General features: G+C 43.2%; 1 protein-coding gene across 8 annotated transcripts in view; it reads left to right on the top strand.

Moving 5' to 3' along the window:
* The window catches only part of IL34 (interleukin 34), a 61174-nt gene that overhangs the window by 10656 nt on the left and 31376 nt on the right, over positions 1-19142 (top strand). The window contains exons 1-3 of one of the 8 annotated variants that reach the window (XM_027857922.1): positions 8136-8326; positions 9054-9210; positions 9832-9901. The exons of 4 other annotated variants lie outside the window; for them this stretch is intronic. The gene's annotated coding sequence lies outside the window, so the exon portion shown is untranslated. Of the gene's footprint in view, positions 1-8135; positions 8327-9053; positions 9211-9831; positions 9902-19142 lie in introns of those variants that run through there. 3 more of the 8 variants (XM_027857915.1, XM_027857917.1, XM_027857918.1) reach the window with 3 other exon arrangements.

Genomic DNA, 19142 nt, shown 5'->3' with positions numbered 1-19142 from the left:
CCTCCCTCCCTCCCTTCCTCCCTCCCTCCCTCCCTCCCTCCCTCCTTTTTTCCTCCCCTCCCTCCTCCCCTCCCCTATTTCCCTTTTCTCTCCTTCCCTCCCCCTCCCCTTCCTTCCCTCCTCTCCTCTCCTCCCCTTCCCCCCTCCTTCCCTCTTTCCTTCCAGAGTGAGAGACTTCTGCTCTAGACATCTCTCCAACTTTGTGTTGGGTCTCTGAGCTTCCTTACCTCTCACCAGTGCTTCACTGGTCTGCCTCGGGGTCCTCTGGAGTGATAGCTGTAGTATGTGTGCAAATCCTTTCATGATTGGGTTTCAGCCCGCTTCTCTAGCTTCGTTTGACATTTCTCCCCTTTATGAATGGTGTGTTCCAGCTAGACTCCTTAGCATCTTCCTTAGATGCCATGTCCTTCACAGAAGCCTGTCCATTAGACTAGGAACTCTTTGAAGACGGATGGTTTTTTGCCTTTCTTTGTATTCTCATTGCTTAGCACAGAGGTGGTGTTGTTCAGTCAGTTTTCAGCTGTGTCCGACTCTCTGTGATCCCATGTGGGGTTTTCTTGGCAAAGATACTGTAGTGGTTTGTCATTTCCTTCTCCAGTTCATTTTACAGATGAGGAAACTGAGGCCAACAGGGTTAAGTGACTTGCCCAGGGTCACACAGCTAATAAGTGTCTGAGGCCAGATTTGAAGATGTCTTCCTTACTCCATTCCCTGCCTCCCCAATTCCTCACCCCCGCCTTGGGGCACTCTATGTACTATGTCGCCACCTCCCTGCCCTGTAAGTATTTAGTGCATACTTGTTGATTGGCTGACTGACTGATCTTCCTAATTGTTAATTCCATTTCTCCTCAGAGCTGGAATCTCTGTATCTGCTTATTTGTTTGCGTGTTGTATCTTACAACAAAATATTCTCTTCTTGAGGGCAACGACTTGTTCTTTTTGTCATCCTAAACCCAGTGCCTTGCATAACACCTTGTATATAGGTGTTTTAATAAATGCATATTGAACTGAATTATTAATTACCTGAATTTCTGGAAAAGAGAAACTGAATAATTTTTAACCAGAGTAAAACCTAATGTGGGAATGAAGCCCAAGATCCAGAAAAAAAATATTCCTCAGGTCAAAGGTTAACCTTTTTTTCTGGATCCTGCACCACTGTGGCAGTCTGGTGAAACCCAAGGTTAAAGCCTCTGGCCTAGGGGCCTTGTTATATAGTAATTCATTCATTCAGTGATTGCTTACTAAGCCCCTACTGTGTGCCAGGCTCTGACAAGTGCTGGGGATACAAAGATTAAAAAAAAAACCCAGTTCCTGCCCTCAAGGGACTTACGTTCTGTTAGGAATAAACAACACATATGCAGACAAGCAAATGTAACCCACATACAAAGGAAAAGCAAAGTAATCCAGGGGTAGGGAGAGGCACCAGTAACTGGGAGGAGGGGACGTGGAGTAGAGGAGTAAGCATCTAGGTCCGGATCGATTGGCTGGTTGTTGTCCTTCATGCTTGAAGAGGATCAAAATGGCATCCCTATGTTGGGGTCAAGGGTTACAGTGCGTCTGACTGTGGCTGATCAGACCATTAAGACCTTGGAAGGCTCCCCAACAAGTTGGGCACAAATAGTCCATGTGACCTTTTGGAATAGAGATGTCTCTAAATTTGGGCATCTCACATTTCTTTTGAGTTACTGCAATTCTGTTTCACTAGTAGAGCACAGGGCCTTCTTTGATGCTGGTATGCCACAGTGGTCCTGTGTCAGTGTCTCCCATATCTAACAATTCCAACGTTCTTCAGAGAGACCTTGAGAGTGTCCTTGTATCACTTCCTCTGACCACCATGTGAGTGCCTTCCTTGTGTGAGTTCTCCATAAAATAGTCTTTTAGGCAAATGTACATTTGGCATTGGAACAAAATGGCCAGCTCTTCAGAGTTGCGCTCTTTGCAGTAGACTTTGAATGCTTGGCAGTTTAGTTTGAGAAAGGACCTCAATTGTCTGGTACCTTATCTTACCAAGTGATCTTCAGAATCTTCCTAAGACATTCAAATGGAAGTGATTCACTTTCTTGGCATGGGGCTGATATACTGTACAGGTTTCACAGCCATGCAATGAGATCAGCACAATGGCTCTGTAGACCTTTATTTTGGTAATCAGTCTAATACCTGTTCTCTCCCATACTTTCCTTCAGAGCCCCCCAAACACTGTGCTAGCTCTGGCAATGTGTGCATCAAACTCATCATCCATGTGTGCATCCCTGGAAAGTATACTGTGAAGGGGGTGAAAAGGAGTAGGCAGCTTTCAGGGATTTGGTGTTCAGTATCTCATTTACTCAGCAGGACCAGAACACTCACAACCACCAAGATTGGTTTGACAAAAATGATGGGGAAATTCAGAGGCTGCTAAATGGAAAAACGAGAACTCCACAGGGTTTACTATTAGTTAGGTTCGTCCATCTCTAAGAGGGGTGGCATTTAACTCCACCAAAAGTAAAGTGCAAATACCACTTCTAGGTCTGTATCCCAAAGAGATCTCCCCCTCTGCTAACTGTGTATTGGCTCAGCTTTCCTTCCAAGTTAACAATGAACTCTTCACAGTTAGAGAAGCACGCTGATCTGTTGACATTAAGTCTTCTGGTAGTTGTCTTGCCTTGGGGCTGCCACTTTTGTTGAATGCAAATATTTAGCTTGGAGAAGATAAGTCTATGATCAGTCCAGCATTCTGTGCCATACATCCCCTTCCTCACTGTCACATCCAGTCTTGTCTTTTCTCCTTACAATGATATCGTCTCCTAAATGCCAATGTTTTCTATGAGTTTGCATCCATCTAATTTTATTGCATTGAGGTAAATGGAAGACAGTGTTGGTGATGTGAAGGCCATGAGAAGCACAAGTCTTCAGAGTAAGTGACTGTTGCTGTTTCCAACTCCATTTCTCCCAAGGACTCCCTACCAAGTTTGATAGTTGGTGTCTACTCTGGCATTAAAGTCACCCAGAATTATAAGCTTATCCTCTTTTAGCACATTGATGATGAGGGTCTCTTGGTCTTCATAAAATTTAGGTCAGGAGAGGCTTGTGTAAGAGGAGACACCTGAGCTCAGCCTTGAAGGAAGCTAGGTATTCTTTTTTTTTTTTTTAAGGCAATTGGGGTTAAGTGACTTGCCCAGGGTCACACAGCTAGTAAGTGTCAAGTGTTTGGTCTGAGACCGGATTTGAACTCAGGTCCTCCTGACTTCAGGGCTGGTGCTCTATCCACTGTGACACCTAGCTGCCCCATGAAGCTAGGGATTCTAAGAGGTGGAGGTGAGGAGAGAATCTATAATACTACCCTCAAGGTCTGTGGCATAAGGTTATTATTATAGTAGCATTATAATCATATGAAATATAATTACATTATAATATACAAATCTGTCATTATAATATTGTCTTATATGAGAATGTAATATATATGATATGTTATTATGGTACTATGTTATCATATAATATGATAATAAAAGCTTTAATAGCTTAAAACTGCCCTAATACTTTAAGGATGCTTTGTATTATAATAATAAATTATTTATATTATATGTCATATAATGATATAATACAGCAGTACAATGTTAGTATTATAATAAAGTTTCTCTGTGTGTGTGGACCACACCTGAATATTTATGGCCCATCACTTGTAGCTTGTCAACATATTTGAGTGTTGTTTCCACCCCAAAGAGGAAGCTCCTGAGGACACCGAGTGCCAAGCATTCATCGAAGATGATGATTGACCACATCATGTACTTGAGGCAGCTGCCAGAGGGCACTTGTAGGTGCCATGCTTTTTAATCCTTGCAGCCTGGAACTCAGAGAGAGCAAGTTTGAGTGCTGAGCTGGGAGGAGGTATATGGAGTCTTCTCTGATCAAAAATTGAGGGCGGGGGGGGGGGGGGGGGTCAAATCAAATGCTGATGTTTGAGGCATCAGCCAGGTCTTATCTGAATTTGGTAGCATCTGACTCCATGGAAAGTCATAGGATTTAGAGGTGGTAGCAATCTTAGAGGTCACCTAGTCAACCCCCGATTTTATAAAGAAACAAACTGAGGCCCAGAGAAGTACACTGTAGGTATTTAATGAATGTTTATTACATTTAATTAAATTGAACTGGGAACTTGAGAAATAACAATGATGCTGGGCCAGATTCCTTCTCGTTTGGGGAAAAAGAGAATTTAGTTTAATGTAACAAACATTTGTTGTGCAGTTGTTTTTGAGTCATGTCTGATTCTTTGTGTCCCCATTTGGGGTTTTCTTGGCAAAGATACTGAAGTGGTCACCATTTCCTTCTCCAGCTCATTTTATAGGTGAGGAAACTGAGGCAAACAGGGTTAAGTGACTTGACCAGTGTCACACAGCTAGTGTTTGAAGCTCAGGTCTTCCTGATTCTAGTGAGCTCTCCAGGCCTTACTCTTGTCATTTGTACTGTTTGCCATCCATCCATAAAAATCATTCAAGGTTCTTTGAAAAAGATAGAATAGAGACAACCCTCTGATCATAAATGTCAAGTTAGGCAAAATACAGGGAGATGTATGCTTCCCAAAAGTTGGTAATGAAGGAACAACATAGCACAGAGACCATACTGGAAAAACAAAAATAAAAACAAAAAACAACAACTTCCTAGAGATGGTGAGGCTCTCTAAGCCATCCTCTTTACAAATGACGTCATTAGATTGTAAGCTCCTTGAGGGCAGTGGCAGTCTTTTGTCTTCTTTCTGTATCCCCAGCGAGTTGCACAGGGCCTGGTAAGCTCTTCATAAATGTTGATTGATTGCTATCAAGCTCTGCAACATTGTAGAGTCTCTTTGTAGAGATATATAGTCATTCAAAAGAATTTGGCCTAACCATACAAGAGAAAACCAAGTAGGTGAAGAATGTCTATTGTTGAGATTATGACGTACAGCTAAAGGGACAATTTTTAGAGCTAGTCCATCAGAGAGACAGACAGAGATGGAGACATACCTACAGAGTGTTTGTGTATCTGGAACAATATTTATGCTATAAAGTAAATATAAAATAACTTGAATAAGGAAATGATATTGGAAGATCAAGGAAGGCTTCATGGAGGAGTGGGTACCTCAGCAGGGACTTGAAGGAAGATCTAAAGATTCTGAGAAGTGTTGATGAGGAGAGAATGCATTTGAAGGCTGGGGAACAGCTCATACAAATGCACAAAGGTGGGAGACAAAACACTGAGTTCAGGGAACAGCTGTTAGACCAGTTTGGATGGAACATAGAGTGTCAGACAGCAACTTAGTATGACCCTGGGCAAACCCTGTTTGCCTCAGTTTCCTTATGGGGAAAACCAGCTGGAAAAGGAAATGGGAAACCACTTCAGTGTATCTGTCAAGAAAACCCCAGTGGGTTTTCTGGGGTCACTGAGAGTTAGGACACGACTGAACAACAAAAAGTGTTGGGATCCTTAGCCTGCTAGAATTGCTGATTCACAGAGAACGGATACTGAATGTGCATCTTCTCTAGTCTGTCAAGAGTTAACGGCTGATGAAGATAGGTTTTTGAACACCTGTTCTGTGCCAGCTACTAGAAAACAAAACAAGAGACAAAAGACTTGATTATCTCTCTAAACAGGACAGTGGCTCACGTGTCTCTCCTTGTGTCCAAAGGAGTTTTGGGATCCTGTTTCCCCACCTTCACCCTGGTGGAATTTAGGTTGGTGTGGGAAAGCCCCAGTGGAATTTATACTGACAGAATAAATCACTTTTTTTTTTGGCTAGGCAGTGGGTTAAATGATTTGCCCAAGGTCACACAGCTAGTAAAAATAAATCACTTCTTGTCTCACTCTTTTGGTGCTCCTTCCCAGGGAGTCAAGAAGACCTGGGTTTGAATCTTGCTTTCAGCTCTTACTAGTTTTATGACCTTGGCCGTGATACCTAAGGTCTAGGACCCTCAGTTTTCTCATCCATAAAATGGAGATAATTGGGCCTATAATGCCTATCCCAAAGGGTTGTGGTGAGGGCTAAGTGAGATAATGTACGTGAAGCATTTTGAAAACTTTAAAGTGACATAGACATTATCTGTTGATGATCTCCAGCGCCTCACATTTATAAAGCATCCTTTATCTAGACAGACTTGATGGTTGCTTTTATTTCATGTTTGTTTGTTTGTTTATTGCCACATCCAAATAAGGGAGGGTTACCAAAGAGGTAACTGAGGTAAAGGAGAAGGGGAAGTAGTAAGGTGTGATAAGAGCCCCAGATGGGGAGGCAGAAGCCTTGGGCTCTAGTCCTGGCTCTGGCACTGCCTTGCTCTGTGAGCTCAGTCTAGGCCAGGGGTGGGGAACCTTGGCCTCAAGTGCAACCTTTGGCTGACTCCAAATTTTACACAACAAATCCTTTAAGGATTCAGGCAAAAAGCCACACTTAAGGTTTTAGAAGGCTGATTGTGGCCTTAAGGCCGCAGGTTCCCCACCTCAGTCTAGCCACTTAACCCAACCTCAGGCCTCAGTTTCCCCTTCTGTAAAATGACAGTATTGGATTAGAGCATCTCTAAAATCCCTTCCAGCCAAACTAGTTTTGTCCCCCGAATATGCTATATTCCTCAATGCCTCAATGCCTTTGTCTGCTCTCTTCTGTTTGCCTGGAAGTACTCCGCCTTCTTTCCCCCTGTTGAATTCCTTTAAAACTCAATTCAGACCTTAAGCTGGAATTGGATTAGAAGTTCTAGGAGGCCCTTTCCCTGATCTTCCCCGGTTGGTAATGACGTTCATCTTCTGATGTCAAAATACACTTTCCATGTAATGTCTATTGTAGTTTTTTTTCATTTTGCAGATGAAGTAACTGAGGCAGAGAGAGGTTAAGTGACTTGCTTAGGGTCATATGGCTAATAAGTGTCAGAAGTGTAGGATTTTTTTTTTTTTTTGGTGAGGCAATCCGGGTTAAGTGACTTGCCCAGGGTCACACAGCTAGTTAAGTGTAAAGTGTCTGAGGTCAGATTTGAACTCAGGTCCTCCTGACTCCCAGGCTGGAGCTCTAACCTCTGCATCACCTAGCTGCCCCGAGGGGTGTAGCATTTGAACTTAGATCTTCCTGACTCCAGGTCCAGCACTTTCTCCACCGTGCCACCACCTTGCTGCCAAATTATGTAATGGAACATCCTGCGGAAATGAAGGAGAGACTTTCAGTGAAACCAAGGGACTTGAAAGAATTGATGCGGGGTGAAATAAGCAGAACCAGTAGAACAATTTATGCAGTAACAACACCGTAAAGACAAACAGCTCAGAAGGCTTTAAGAACTCTGATTAATACAGTGCTCAAATACCAAATACCAAAGGATCCCTAATGAAACATGCTTCCCACTTCCTGACAGAGAGGTGATAGACTCGGGGCTCAGATTAAGACATGTTTGGGGGGAGGGCTTGACAAATGGCAACACAGTCAACTAAACTGGTTCCTGAACATTTTTCAGACCTAGCCTGTCAAAGGATCAACATTAGATTATTGTAAGTTCTTGAGGACAGGAACTGTCTTTTGCCTCTTTTTTTGCCCAGAGCTTAGCACAATACCTGGAATGTAGCAGGCACTCGATGAGTGTTTATTGACTGATTGAAACTGCCAGAGCAAATATCCTGGTAGTACAAGGAAGCTTTTCCTTCCAGGTCCAAGAGTAAAAACTAGGCAGACAAGCAGAAACAGAATTGGTTCAGTGACACTGATGTTTATCCTGGGAGGGTACAACCCTGGATTTTCCCCTACAGATCATCAGAATCCTTGAAGTAGGTCATGCTCAGACCGAGGGATTTCAGGACCAGAGAGCAGTTTTGTCAGAGTCTTGAACTCCTGCAGGGAATTGGAAAGTAGGAGGAAGAAACTGGTAGGAGGGGAAAGGAAAAGATTAACTTGAAATCCCTTAGGTACCCAGCATGGCCTGTTAGGCATGATGCTTCCTGGGTCATCCTTTAAACATATTCAGGTTGGAATGAGCAAGCAGAAAATACTCTCTAACAGATCTGTCTGGAATTAATTAACTCCTAGCCCTGGGAAAAGAGATGCTTTGGGTGCTACAAACCCTGCCTTCTGTTGCTTCGATTCCTGGAAATGACTCCATTAGGCCTTGAAGTATGCCAACTTGTTTGTCTGGTTAAGCCTCAGATAGTCTTCTGGAGCCTCAACCTTTACCAGCTCGGGAGAGGAGGCAGGAGCTCAGCTGGAGGGGAACTGGCTGTCCAGAACAGTCCCCTTCAGCTCTTTGGAAAGTACTTAGTTCCCTGATGGGCCTTTGTGGGCCCTGTGGCGTGGGAGGTTTGGACAGGAGCTGATTGGAGTCACCTCCGAGAGCCCGGGCTAACATCAGAAGTGAGTTTTTAAAATGTCTTTAATTTTAATTTTTTGCCATAGCTGTTATGGCATAGGCTGGCAGGCTTTCTCTCAGTGGCTGGCTGCCTGCACTGGACCTTCTGGGACGCTCCAATCCCAGCTTTCTCCAGAGGAGAGAGGCATAGGGATGGGAGCCAGGTGGGGCAGGTTTTGATGGAATATTCAAGGCTATCTGATAGCAGTGATTCTGTGGAACTTTAGAGAGTGGGCTGGCTGAATATGTGTGTGGTAAGTTAGCATTTCTCAATTCAACAAGAATTTATCAAGTGCTTACTATGTGCCAGGTACTGTGCTAAAATGCTGGGGATGGACATATAAGCAAAAGGAAGGAGAGACCCTGCCCTCAAGTTGCTTCCATTCTAATGGAATTTTTGTAACATTTTATTGTTAGAATGTTCTGCCATAAATAATGATCTGGGAACTGTATGAACTATGTGGAAGGCTAACTTGCTACCCTCTATGAACTCAGAAATGTGTATGTTACCAAACGATGTCTTCTCTATCTTCCTTTGGCCTTTGAACATTCTTGCCTCACTCTCTCCTTCCCCCATTCCCTCCATCCTATTTCAACCGCAGCTTTCAAGTAGGAAGTAGGAAGGGGGTGGGAGAAAGATGCTGAAGGCTGACTGTATTAGGAGCTGCCATTTCTGATCACAATTTGTACTCTGGTTTCCTCTGTCTTATCATGATTTATCCTTTCCTCCAGTGAACCCTGACCTAGCTACAAAGTCTAGGGCAGATTATGCAGCTTGATCTGGGATTGCCTCTGTGTTAGATATTCCATTGAAAAGAAAGAAGGAAAAAAGAAAAAGAAATATGCCTTGTTTAGCAGTGCTTCATGGCTCCTATCTGCTTGGTTGAAGGTGGGTTTCCTGTATCGTCTCTAGACTGTAAATTTATCCATTGAAGGCTCTTCCTCAAGGGGCAGAAATGATTTTTTTTCTTTGTAAACACAGTGCCTTGAACATAGTAGGCATTTAATAAATGCTTGTCGATTGATTACTCTATGCTTTGCCCACTGAACTCCACATCAATATTAGCAAGGGGTGAGAGTGTTTGTCCTAGCTGGGGGTTGCAAGTCCAGTATAATGCCTTCAGCTGTGCACATATAATCTGTCCAATTCAGCACAGTTAAAAAAAAAATCAAACAACCCAAAACCCTCTGGTAAAATGTATTCAAGGTAGACAATGGAAAAAACATTCAAGAAAAAACAAGGCAATAGCAGGAAATGGCCCCCAGATCAAGTGTTAGGGCTTTCCCACCAGCACACAGCGGTGTCAGGATGTGCTGTGGGCTCAGCATCGGCCACCTTCAAGGCAGATTTATAGATGAAAGTTCTCTGGGGGAGAAGGGAAGAGAGGGGGTTTTGTGTGACCTGGACAAAACAAAGCAGCCTGGTGCTGGTGTATGGGAGAGGGGGAGGGGCAGTGTTGTTCTGTCCCTTCCACAGCTGTTGAATCCCCTTTCATAACTCCTCTCACAGGGACAAAAGCCAAAGGAGACTATGGAAAAGGAATTTCTGGGTGGATTGGCCCTGAAGAGCCTCTCTTCTGGTGAGTTAGGAGAATTCAGGGTAGGCTTCAGTACAAATGATTGTAATGATATATAGGCCCATTGTAGGTACTTGATAATTTTGTGTTGGAATGAATTGTATTGTGTTAAATAGGTTAAAACCCAAATACTAATCATGCTTTGGCACTTCTATAGCCTTATGTGGCTACAAAGCACTTTATCTTCATTAAAGCATTTACCTACTCCTCACAGAGGCCCCAAGAGGTTAAGAGATTTACCCAAGGTCACACAGGATTGAAACTGGGGTACTGTGACTTTCCTGTGACTGCAAGATTCATGCCCCTTCCCGTTGCACAGTGGCCTTCATTTGATCATTGATAGAATGTGTGATGAACTTTGTAAACTTTAAATCCTCCCGTGAATATCAGTGGTTTGCTGCTATTGAGAATCACAAGCTGTGGTAGGAGTGAGGAAAGAGAATCAGGGGCCCTGGAAAATTCACAGCCTGGAGAATTGGCTCCTGAATAGTCCAGGTAATGCTAAGAAAAAGTAATAATAATAATAATAATAATAATAATAATGATAAAAAACCTTCGCTAATATTTTTATGTTACTTACTATGTGCCAGGCATTGTGCTAAGGGCTTTGCAATTTGGTCCTTGTAACAACCCTATGAGGTGTAGGTGCTGTTAATTACCCCATTTTACAGATAAGAAAACTGAGGCAGAGGTTGGTGACTTGCTCAGAGTGTCTGAGGCTTTATTTCAGACAGATGTGGGCATGCACACCAGGTCTCTTGGCCCTCAGCCAGTGTCTTTTCAATGATAACTATCTAGCCTCTAAAAGGCCAGCCGCTGGGTCTTTCTAGATGTTTTGCAGTAAATATGATGGATGCTTCAGTAACAGTAAGTTTGGAGGCTGCGTGGAACACAAGAACAGCTGTTGACTCCAAGGCCCTGGGTTCAAATACTGCCTGTGATGCTCACTAACCATGGGCAAGTCATTTATCCTCCATAGGCCTGTTTCCTCAACTGTGTCTTCCACCATCATCAGTTTTATCAGAGAGTGGCAGCTAGGTGGCTCAGTGGGTAGGGGCTGGACCTGGAATCAGGAAGACTCATTTTCTTGAGTTCAAATGTGACCTCAGACACTTACTAGCCGGGTGACCCTGAGCAAGTCATTTAACCCTGTTTACCTCAGTTTCCTCTAAAATGAGCTGGAGAAGGAAAGGGCAAGCCAGTCCAGTCTTTTTGCCAAGAAAACCCCAAATGGGGTCACAGAGAGTCAGACTTAACTGATAAATGACTGAACAACACCACCACCAGTGAGTGAAGACAGATGTGGGATGTTAAACTGAGGGGAGACAATTTTCTTGTATTTGAGCTCCTCTGCTAAAAGATTGGGTTGGGGAGGGTGCTGTAGTATTTCTTTTGGCTCATCTGTGGCTTGCAGTGACCCTGTCCTCCCTGTCTTTGCCATTGATAATCACAAGCTGGCTGGGTCTAGGAAACAAGAGGTCCTCACAGTTGCGCCATCCTCCTGGGAAGGATTGTACCAGACACCACGATTTAGAAGAGTTCTGTGTTTGGAAGGAGATGCCCCTGGGACGCTTTACAGTTGTAGCCGCTGTAGTTGCCAGTTGGCATGACTGGAGAATAACGTTCTGGTTAATTGGATTTCTTCATTTAATCCCCTCTCTGCGATTCTGCCCCCCTGTCCTCCCACACCCTTTGTCCCAGCCTCCTTTTGCCACGTTCTGTCTAGTATTACATTTATCTGTGTACTTGTTTGGTCCTCCCAGCAAGAGGTAAAAGCTCTGCGGGCAGGAAGGATATTCCTCTTTGTAGCCCTCCTACTGCCTAACGCGATGCCTGGTACAGATGCAGACTATTCCTGTATGGAAAGTTTATTCTCTCTCCCACCAACCCACCCCTCTTCCAGATGCCAAACTGATATTCCTAAAACCCAGATCTGATCATTTCACAAACACACCTCTCTCCCCAACTAAAAAAAAATACTCAGTGGCTCCCAACTGCTGTATAGAAACCTTAGCTTCCTTTGAAGCCCAGCTCAGATGCCACAAGCCCTTTCCTGTGCCCTCTTCCTCACCCTTACCCCTGGTTATGAGCATTCTCTCTTCTTGAAGTTCACTTTGTTTTATTTATTTGCTCTTTCGTGAACATTTTGTTTCCCTTCAGTGGAATGAGCTCCTTCAGAATAAGGATTTTTTTGGGGGTGGGGTGGGAATGGAATGGGTTAGGAGAAGAAGGGTAGTCCCCAGTTCACAGCAAAATGCTTTGCACAAAGTAGGAATTTACGTGTCTTTTGAGTTGAATTGAATGAAGATAGGCAGGGGCCTATTAACAAAGCATTGGCAAAACTGTTTTGGAGAGATAGGGTGGGATTGTAGGAGAGACATTGGAATAGGGGCCAAAAGACCTGAGTTCTAGGCCTGGCATGGCCAGTGGTTAGCCTTATGACCTGAGAAGCTGCTTAACCTTTCGGCTTGAACTTTTTTGTCCCTGTGATGAGGATAATCCTACCTGCCTGGTCTAGCTACGGGTACGTTCGGATGAAATGATGGGCGTGAGAGAGTTGTTAACTGTAGCCAGACATTGTGGCAGTGTAGTCTAAACAAATAAATACAAGAGGGCAGAAACCGATTGGGGGTTCCAAAGAACAGATGACACGTTCCACTCAGGGATGTGTCTACGATTTGGTCATTTCCCCTTCTCTACACTTCTTTCCTCAGCCATCAAATGACATTGATAATCCCTGCACTACCTGCCTTGGTTGTGAGAAGACTGCTCTGACCAAAATGGGAGATTGCTCAGACACTCTTCAGAAAAAGTGAGATCCAATGAGTCCCTTTTCTCATTCAGCTCCCCTGTCCTTTGAATAAAGTCCCCCATGTGGGAAAAGCCAAGGGCAGTGATTTGCCCAGAATTGTATAGTTAGAATTTGCACTTACAGCCCTTTCTGTCAGTTGAGTGGCCTTGAGCTCTTTGGGTTTGCTCCTACTGCAGCCACAATATTAGAGGAAATGTGGCCCTCTAGGTCCTCAAGTGCAGCCCTTTGACTGAATGCAAACTTCATAGAACAAATCCCACAGGTTCCTCGCCCTTGTAGAGAGACAATCTCAGATGTGATGCAGAGAGCTCCTAGGGACTCGTGTACTGTTGACATAAACCTGTCAGCAATATCCCTGCTACTATTGGGTATAAAGAAGGTTGTTTTGACTGTTAAGAGACCATAGGTATATGTCTTTTTTATTTTCAAATTTAATTATCTTATTTTTTCTCAATTACATATAAACAAAAATTTTTAACATTCATTTTTAAAAAATTTGTGTTCTGTGTTCTCTCTCCTTCCCTCCCCTTCCCCCTCCTTGAGAAGGCAATTTGATATAGATTATACATGCACAGTCATGCAAACATCTCCATGTTAGCCATGTTGCAAAATTAACTGCTAACTAAAAAAAAATCTAAGAATAATAAAGGAAAAAGTATGTTTCCATCTGCATTCAGACTCCATCAGTTCTTTCTCTGGAGGTAGATAGCATTCTTCTGTCCTTCTGTGTTGTCTTGGACCATCTTATGCTGAGAATAGCTAAGTTAGTCACAGTCGATCATCGTACAATATTGCTGTTACTGTGTACAGTGTTTTTTGGTTCTGCTCATTTCACTTTGCATCAGTTCATGTAAGTCTTCATTTATGCCTTTATCCAGGTTTTTCAGAAAGCATCCTGCTCATTATTTCTTATAGCACAATAGTATTTCGTCATAATCATATACCACAACTTCTTCAGCCATTCACCAATTGATGAGCATCCCCTCGATTTCCAATTCCCTGCCACCACAAAAAGAGCTGTTACAAATATTTTTGTACAACTAAGTCCTTTTCTTTTCTTTTCTTTTCTTTTCTTTTCTTTTTTTTTGATCTCTTAGGGGTACAGACCTAGTAGTGGTATTGCTGGGTCAAAGGGTATGCACAATTTTATAGCCCTTTGGGCATAACTCCATATTGTCCTCCAGAATGGTTAGATCAGTTCACATCTCCACTAACAGTGCGTTAATGTCCCTATTTTTCCAAATCCCCTCCATCGTTGATCATTTTCCTTATCTGTCATATTAGCTAATCTGATATGTGTGAGGTGGTACCTCAGGGTTGTTTTAATGTGCATTTCTTTAATCAGTAGTGATTTAGAGAATTTTTTCATGTGATTGTAGATAGCTTTGATTTCTTCTTCTGAAAACTGCCTGTTCATATCCTTTGACCATTTATCAATTGGGGAATGACTAATATTCTTATAAATTTGACTGTTCTCTATATATTTGAGAAATGAGGCCTTTATCAAAGAAACTTCCTGTAAAAAATTTTTCCCCCAGTTTCTTGCTTTCCTTCTAATCGTGGCTGTATTAGTTTTGTTTGTGCAAAACTTTTTAATTTGATGTAATCAAAATTATTGATTTTACATCCTGTAATGCCCCCCCCCCCCTTGTTTAGACCATGGGCATATTGAAGGTGGGAACAACAGATGCATTTTGGTCTATTGAATATTTCCTTCTGGAGTTCCTGGAGTTCGGGTGCCCATCCTAGCTCTGTTTCCTGGGAGATAATACTGGAGTTTAGCCAAGAGACACAAAAGGCTTCTTGACTGTGCTGTTAGAGTGAACACTGGTGTCCTTTATTGACTGATTCATTCACATGGTCACTACCCTAGTTCAGGCACTCATCACCTGGAACAGTTACAATGGCCTTCTAATGGGTTTCCCTGCATTTAGCCTTTTTCAGTCCATTCTCTATTAGTTGTTGTTCAGTCATTTTCAGTAATGTCTGACTCTTTGTGACCCTATTTGTGGTTTTCTTGGCAGAGATACTGGAGTGGTTTGCCATTTCCTTCTCCAGCTCATTTTCCAGGTGAGGAAACTGAGGCAAATCGGGATAAAGTGACTTGCCCAGGGTCACACAGCTAGTGAGTGTCTGAGGTCAGATTTGAACTCACTAAGATGAGTCTTCCTGACTCCAGGCTTGATGCTCTATCCACTATGGCACCCACTAGCTGCCTTTTCTCTTTTCTTTATACAGCTTTCAGATTGATACAATACAGATTGATAAGCACAAATCTGATTCTGTCTGTCCCCTGTTCAGGAATCTTCAGAGGCTTCCCAAGGATAAAATACAAACTCTTTGAGACTGACATTAAAGGCCCTTCACAATCTAGCTCCAACCTCTCTTTCTCTAGGCTGATTCGACTAATAGATAATCTACCCCTCCCCACTCTAAGTTTTAGACGAAAGAGCCCCCTTCCCACTCTATTGACCGTCGGCCAAACAAGCCTAGTTAGTCTTTTCTTGGCTAAATAGAAGAAAGTGGATTTGGGATAGAACCAAGAAGGGGACCTAGCTGTGAGTGCTCGAAGCTTCACTAGTTAAATTTAGTTCATTTAGTTAAACAAATCATGATTGGCTGTCTTCCCTGGACACAAGGCCTGTGCCTTCCCGGAGTTTATAATCTAATAGCCACAGGTGGATTTAGCCAGATTGGTTTTATAAACTCCCTCAGAACCTAAGCATGAACCTTATCAGTTGTTTTATCTTTGGCCAAACCCAGCTCAAAACTTTGCTCTTCCAGGATGTTTTTCCTGATTAAATAAGTGCTAATTACATAATGCGGTTGTTTTAAAGATGTTACAGAGCAGTATATAGCTGTGTAATTGTTATGGGCCTTCCTGATGCTAATGATAATAACTTTAAAGTCAATTACGAGGATGGTAAAGGAGCACTGTCTTTGGAGTCAAAGATTTGAGCCAAGGTTCCTGCCAGCTTTGTGACCTTAGACAAGCCACTCTACCTTACCCTTGTTGTTCAGTCATTTCAGTTGGTTTCTCTGCATTTAGCCCTTTTCAATCCACTCTCTATTTGTTGTTCAGTTGTTTCAGTCATGTCTGACTCTTTGTGACTCCATTTGGGGTTTTCTTGGCAGAGATACTGGAGGGGTTTGCCATTTCCTTCTCCAACTTGTTTTACAGATGAGGAAACTGAGGCAAAGAGGGTTAAGTGACTTGCCCAGGGTTACACAGCTAGTAAGTCTGAGGCCAGATTTGAACTCGGGTCTTTTGTCTCCAGGCCCAGTGCCCTATCTACGCTATGCTACCTGATTGCCCTTCCCCTTTTTCATCTTAGTAGGTTCAGCCCAGTTCAGTTCTGGTACATCGAGACCTTTTTGGATCTTTACTATGAGATCTAGTATATTATCTTTCTCTCCCACCTTTGTGCCATCTGCCAGTTTGACAATCATGTCATTTATGCCTTTGGGGTCCATCTTTGGTTGTCCTGATATATATATCTCACTATTGAGCCCAGATGGCTCTGGGGGAGAAAGTGAGGCTGGTGACTCTGCACAGCCCTGCCTCACTTAAATCCAATTCATGTGCCAGTCATGGCATCACCTTCCTGATGTCATTGGTCCTCTTTGAGAACGAAGGACAAACAACAACAACATTTATGCCTTTATCCAAGTCACTGAAAAAGTGTTAAACAGCCCAGGGCCAACCACAGGTGCTTGGGACATCCCAGTGGAGACTGACCTCCTTCCAAGTGACCTGCGACCATTACATACTATTCTTTGGGGTCAGTCAATCCACCTATTGTCTTGTCCTCATCTATCTGTCTCGTCCACAAAAATAGCACAAGAGACTTAACCAAATGCTGTGCTAGGATTTTTACATCATGCCCCAATCTGCCTGCCTAGTCACCATGTCAGAAAAGAAAATGGTGTTGGGCTGGAGTGACTTGTTCTTGATGAAGGCGGACTGGTTCTTCATGATCACCTCTTTTTTTAACATCTTTGCCAACTCTCGCTTTAGTAATCTATTCTGGAAATTTGCCTGGAACCAAAGTCAAATTTACTGGCTTAGTTTGCAGATTCAGTTCTCTTCCCATTCTTTCACCACCCCCCACCCTTCCCTGCCCCTCACTTTAAAAACAAAATCAGAATGTAAACCCTTCCCTGGTCCTTCAATATCTCTCCAGTTCTCCATGACATTTGAAAGATCCCTGTCAGTGACTGGGCAGTCATATCTGCCAGTTTTTTTTTTCTAGCACCCCAGAATATAGTTCATCTGGTCCAGATGTCTAGGGTGGCCAGATAGATACTCTCTCATCATCTCCTTCCTTAACTTGGGTACCAGCTCCTGCTTATTCTCCCTGTGCTATAATTCTCCCTGGTTAGGAAAACACAAGCAAAATGAGAGTCAAGTACCTCCTCTGTGTCTTTCAGTATCATCATCCCCTCCTTACTGAGCAGTGACCCCCTCCTTACTGAGCAGTGACCCCCTCCCTTTGCCCTTCTTCCCTTTCCCGCCACCCAACATAGCTTTTTGTTTTGTTTTGTTTTTGTTGTTTGCTAGGCAATGGGGTTAAGTGACTTACCCAGGGTCACACAGCTAGTAAGTGTCAAACGTCTGAACCTGGATTTGAACTCAAGTCCTCCTGATTCCAGGGCCAGCACTCTATCTAACATAGCTTTAAAAAACCTTATTATTATCCTTAATTTTCCTCACCAGCCTCAGTTCTTTCTGTACATTAGGGCCCTGATGCTATTTTGGCCTCAGACACTTACTAAGCTGCGTGACCTCGGCAAGTCACTTAACTGTGTTTGCCTCAGTTTCCTTATCTGTAAAACAAGCTGGAGGAGGAAGTAGCAATCCACTCCAGTATCTTTGCCAAGAAAACCCCAAATGGGGTCACAGAGAGTCGGACACAACTGAACAACAGCACTATTCTTGCCATGCTTTGGTCTTCCTCTTCTGTTACCTTGTCATAGTATCATGGGTTTAGAGTTAAACTTGACTTCATAGCTTACCTAGTCTCACCCTTTCATTCTACAGATGAGGAAACTGAGGCTCAAAGAGGTTAAGTTGATGAGCTAGCATTCATTCAGCACCTACTATGTTCCAGGCACTCTGATAATCACTGGGGACACAAAGAAAGGCCAGTAACAACAACAAAACCCCAAACCCTCCAAACTCTCCAGACCACCAGGCCCTGTTCTCCAGGAGCTCACAGTCTAATGGGGGATTTGTCCAAGGTCATGCCAAGAGTAAGAAGGAGAGCCAGGATTTGAACCCAAGTACTTTGACTCCAATTTCAACCCCCCTTTTCCTCTATCCTGGGGCTTCTGGCCTCGTTCCCTTCTTTTGTATGTCTCTTTCAAAAACTGAAGCTGTTTGGTAAACTCCCCTGTATGTTTACTTCAGTCTCTTTAGACAACTCTCGTTTTCCTTCCTCGTCAGAACTTTTTCTCCTATTATCTTTAGAATTTCATTCTTGAGAACTTTTCATGGCTTCTGAGTTGCTTTCCCCTGTAGAATTTTAGGTCATAGGATTCTAACCATTCTTTCTCTGAACTCTTTGAAATCTGCCTTCCTCAAAACTAAGCTGCCTGGCTGACTCCTCAGCTGTTGTCTTTATCATAAATTTTCTGATTGAGTGGTTACTTCTCAAGTTTCCCATGCCTTTGCTGTGACACTTGTATAAAACTCCCTCTGGGACATTCCCTTAATTTGCATTTCCACTTATAGTTTGTGGCCCCCAGAGGGAGATCCTTACCTATTTGTAGGTTTCCAGGGAGTAATCTGGAGGGTCCAGGTTTCTCGTAGTACTGTCATGCATAAGCCCCCACTGGTGTACTTCTCTTTGACAGTCAGCCAGTAGACTTAATTAGCTTTTAGCAAATGCATTTATTAAAGTGGTATAATACGATCACTTGATACAAAGCATATGAATATACATGAGGACTATGGGGAGAATAGGTTCAAACTTAGAGTACAATGGTAGTGAAGAACATATATAGAATATATATGTGGTAAAGAGTTGACTCACGACTCCTGGCTCTTTGTGGCCTGGAAATCCTTTCTTGAATACAAAGCTGCCATTCTTCTCTTGGTCCAAGAAGGTTGCACCTTGATTGCCACCCTCCACAAGTGACTGTCTTTTTATATCCATTTGTCCTCAGTATGTCCATCTGCTCCCAATGGACATATTATCTCCTACCTGTCTAATGCTTCATACCAGCTGGATGCACTATTTACTACTTGCCCAGTCTCTCTGATGACATAGCCAGTGGGGTACATTGTGGTTGGTGAAGGGAGGAGCAGGAGGAAGAACAGGAGGAGGAGGAGGAGGAGGAGAAAGAGGGAGAGAGAGAGAGAGAGAGAAAGAGAGAGAGATTGATTGAGATTTCAGAGGCCAAGTTTGAGCCCTGTAATCCTCAGATCTT

The sequence above is a fragment of the Vombatus ursinus genome, unplaced genomic scaffold, assembly GCF_900497805.2.
Source record: "Vombatus ursinus unplaced genomic scaffold, bare-nosed wombat genome assembly UNPS02012515.1, whole genome shotgun sequence".
Lineage (NCBI taxonomy): Eukaryota > Metazoa > Chordata > Mammalia > Diprotodontia > Vombatidae > Vombatus > Vombatus ursinus.
The sequence above is the reverse complement of the archived record's forward strand: the minus strand, read 5'-3'. Positions and strand labels throughout refer to the sequence as shown.